This window comes from Nanorana parkeri, unplaced genomic scaffold (assembly GCF_000935625.1).
Source record: "Nanorana parkeri isolate BGI_ZX_2015 unplaced genomic scaffold, ASM93562v1 scaffold351, whole genome shotgun sequence".
Taxonomy (NCBI): domain Eukaryota; kingdom Metazoa; phylum Chordata; class Amphibia; order Anura; family Dicroglossidae; genus Nanorana; species Nanorana parkeri.
This window is the reverse complement of record NW_017306619.1, coordinates 1,038,944-1,043,142: the sequence shown is the minus strand read 5'-3', so window position 1 is coordinate 1,043,142 and position 4,199 is coordinate 1,038,944. Positions and strand designations below refer to the sequence as shown.

Genomic DNA, 4,199 nt, shown 5'->3' with positions numbered 1-4,199 from the left:
TACATCACTGCACTTTACAAAAAGATACATTGTAACAAAATGTATTTATATCTTTCTTCCTATGTGCTGAGGAGGAGCAGTCACGTGAGAGGGAATCCTTAAAGGAATAATCCGGGAGGGGTGTATAAGGGGCTGATTGTAATTTAGAGGTGAGAATGGAAACAAAAAGGATAAACTGGAACAAAAATATATATTTTTATCTTTCTTCCTATTTGCTGATGAAGAACATTCATGTGAGAGCGAGTCCTTTAAAGGAGAACTATGGGGTCAGTGTTTTCCCCCATAGTTCTCCTTAGGGTAACGGGAGGACACAAACCTTCCTCCCGTCACCCTAAGCTCAGTATACAGCGAGCTACAGCTCACTGTATACTGAGACGCCGGAGCGGATCCCGACATCGATGTCGAGATCCGCCCAGCTGCGTGACTGACAGCTGGCTCTGCCTATCTAGAGGCAGAGCCAGCTGTACCCGCCCCTCCCCCAGTCAGCGCTGGCGGATCGCAGCGGGGAATCCAGCCCCTCCCATGTCACGGCAGAGAGCCGTGACAGGATCGAGAGGTGAGCGAACGCCGGTATGTGTTCGCTCACCTCCCGATCTACTGAGCCGACCTGTGACAGTCTCATTGTCACGGGTCGGCTAGAACTAGGAGGTGAGTGAAAAGCACTCGCCTCAGAGTTCTCCTTTAAGGAATAATCCGGGAGGGGTATATAAGGGGCTCATCGGAAATTAGAGGTGGGAATGGAAACAAAATGAAACAAAAAGGATCAAATGTAACAATTCACAACAATAAATAAGAGTAACAGAAACAGTGCAGCGCAGTCACCAACCACATGCTTCAATGTGCGTGACGTTTACCTGCGCTGCAATGCAATTGAATTTTTGGTAAATTGGAGATGGGAATGGAAACAAGATGAAACAAAAAAAGGATAAAATGTAACAATATTCTTTTTTATTTTGCTTTCTTCCTGTTTGCTGTGGAACAGAAGTCACGTGTGATACCTTAAAGCAGGGGTGCCAAACTCAATTTAATTGTGGGCCACATCAACATTATGGTTGCCCTCAAAGGGCCTGTAAGACGATATAAATGTATTAAATCTTTATCATAATTTCCTCTGCATTCCATTGTCGCTGGTTTTAGTAATAACTTAATACATCGATCTGAAAGTAGAAGTCTAGGAAGTGGCCTGGTGAGCCTGATTCGGCCCCTGGGCCTTGAGTTTGACACATGTGCCTTAAAGCCTTGGTTCTCAACTGGTGGGTCGTGACCCAAAAGTGGGTCCCGACCCCATGTTCAGTGGGTCGCCGCATGCCTTCCACTTTTCTAGGTGAGAGGCTCCTCCCCCTCGCCCTAGCGCAGCGCTGTCCATTCTCACACCGAGCAGCCATTCAAAATATGCTGCCCGGCACAGAGTGCCGATTTGGATTGGGTATGGCCGCGAGGGAGCTCCATCCATACGTGAATTGCTTATAGCTCCCTCACGTGTCCTGTAGAGGTGCCTGGACCGGAGTGACATCACATTCTGGCCCCCATCACCTCTACAGGGCACGCAAGGGAGCTGTACAAGCAATGCATGGATGGAGCTCCGTCACAGCACAGCAGCCCACACTGCCGGCATTCCATTGCAGTGCACCTAGGTCGCGACTTAATAAACAAAGGACTAATGTGGGTCCTGAAGTTACACAGGTTGAGAACCACTGCCTTAAAGGAATAATCCAGGAGGGGTATATAAGGGGCTTATCACCAGCAAGAGCTGAGAATGTAAACAAAATGAAACAAAAAGGATAAAATGTAACAATTCGCAACAATAAAATAAGAGTATCAGACACAGTGCAGCGCAGTCACCGACCACATGCATCAATGTGTGGTGAGGTTTAACTGCACTGCGAGGCAATTCCATTTTTTGGTATGTCATAGCAGCACAGTCCAAGTCAAAGTTTGCAATAAAAAAAAAAAAAAAAAAGATAAAATGTAACAAAAAAATATGTTTTTTGTCTTTTTTCCTCTTTGCTGAGGAAAAGCATTCATGTGTGAGTGAGCCCTAAAGGAATGATCCAGGAGGGGGGTAAAGGAACGATCCAGGAGGGGGGTAAAGGAACGATCCAGGAGGGGTGGAAAGGAATGATCCAGGAGGGGTGTAAAGGAACGATCCAGGAGGGGTGTAGAGGAACTATCTAGGAGGGGGGTAAAGGAATGATCCAGGAGGGGTGGAAAGGAATGATCCCGGAGGGGTGGAAAGGAATGAACCTGGAGGGGTGTAAAGGAATATATAGTATATATATAAATGCGCATATATCATAGGAATTAAAGCAGGCTACATACTTTTGGGCACATCAGCTCCATCTAGTGGCCATAATCTATCATTACAACACACTTCATTTAAACTAGGAAAAGATAGATAGGAGGCCAAATCATAACATTGCAATTAAACCTTTAACCAACAATCACAATATATCTTTTCAAACTAACGCAGATCAGAGTAACAGCGCACTTTTTTTTTAAATTTGTAAATCACTTTGTAATGCTTCGTACAAAAATCATAGTTTTTCTTTAATTTTAAATGAGACAAACGATAGAGTAAAATGTTATACAGGGGTTTTTCACAAAGGGGTGAAGAGTTTGGAGAAGGCGGGAGAAGTGAACAATCTAGGACAACATAGCTGATTTGGAAAATTTCAGCTATGAGCTATGTTTCAGCTCTCTTACCATGTCAGCTATGTTGTCCTAGATTGCTCCCTTCTCCTGCCTTCTCCAAACTCTTCACCCTTTAGTGAATAACCCTGATCATTTCTATTTAGAGTAATACTTTTTTTTTTTTTAATTAACGCTAATCAAAGTAGAAAAAAAGGAGGTTTTTTTTAGCTTTGTTACTTTTTTATCTTTGGATTGCATAAAAATAAATAAAATGATTTCTCTGTATGACTTTGTTATATTATGTGATGAGTGATGACGGGCCCATAGTGTGAATGTAATAAATCTCTCTGGTCCGTAGAGGGAATACAGATGTGAGAGATGAACTGGTTAATAATTATTCTTTCCTGAGGTTTACATTACACACACACACCGTGCCAATAATCATGAGGATCGTTCCTGAGAAGTGTCGTGTTTATCCAAATACTTCATCGTGGGACCCGATGACACAATACCCGTCAGCCATCACTGAGCTTTTTGCTGTATTGTTTATTTTATTTTTTGGGGTTACATGTCTCCATGAGCTTCCAAAAAGAGTTCTCTACCCCCTGGCCTCAGTGCACCTCTACCACCCGGCCTCAGTGTACCTCTACCCCCTGGCCTCAGCGCAGCTATGCCACCTGGCCTCTGCGCCTCTACCCCCTGGCCTCTGCGCCTCTACCACCCAGCCTCAGTCCACCTCTACCAACCACCCTCAGTGCACCTCTACCAACCACCCTCAGTGCACCTGTACCCCCCGGCCTCAGTGCACCTCCACCACCCGGTCTCAGGGCACCTCTACTTACTGGCCTCAGTGCACTTCTACCACCCAGCCTCAGTGCGCCTCTACCACCCAGCCTCAGTGCACCTCTATCACCCATGCCTCTGCACCTCCACCACCCAGCCACAGTGCACCTCTACCAACTGGCCTGTGCACCTCTACCACCCAGCCTCAGTGTACCTCTACCTCTACAGAAGCAAGTCAAACACTGTATGCTTTAAGGGACAACTTTCTTAATTGTGAGATGCTTCTGCGTTTCGTTCACCATCTTAGACAGTTGTCAAGGGAACAGTTGTCCCCATTGGAAGATTTCCCCTCACTTCTTATTTGGGTGACACTGTAACATTTTTACATTTCCCTTCACTTTTCTATCCAGTGGAAAATGCTCCCCAGGACACATAGAGGTTGGAACCTGACAGGGGTTCTAATTCTCCTTCACCTCCATCCAAAAATAAAAGCATGTTCGGTATTAGATATATTATAAAGCTATTGTCTGCTTTTCTATGGTAACATCTATCTGGTTCCTTTTCTGGATTTATATAGAATTCTTCCTTAAACAGGAATGTAGGATTAGAGGAATTTCCTGGCTGCCACTGGCATGTGTTGTTATTGCATTCTTTATGGGAGGTTTGCTTCCTGTCTGTTCTATAAATAAAGTGCAGTAAGGAGATGTGGCATTCTACATGGACATGTCTTCTCCATGAGCACTCTCTCTGAAAGGATAAGTGCACTTTTATGAGAAATGTATTAA

The 4,199-nt window shown here is 44.7% G+C and overlaps 1 long non-coding RNA gene across 1 annotated transcript; it reads right to left on the bottom strand.

Annotated features, from left to right (window-relative positions):
- Window positions 1-3,250: 3,250 nt before the first annotated feature.
- LOC108788793 lies at window positions 3,251-3,634 on the bottom strand. The gene is made up of 3 exons (XR_001941360.1): window positions 3,605-3,634; window positions 3,497-3,535; window positions 3,251-3,284 (listed from the first exon to the last, which is right to left on the bottom strand). It is a non-coding gene; the product is annotated as an uncharacterized LOC108788793 (long non-coding RNA).
- Window positions 3,635-4,199: the final 565 nt, after the last annotated feature.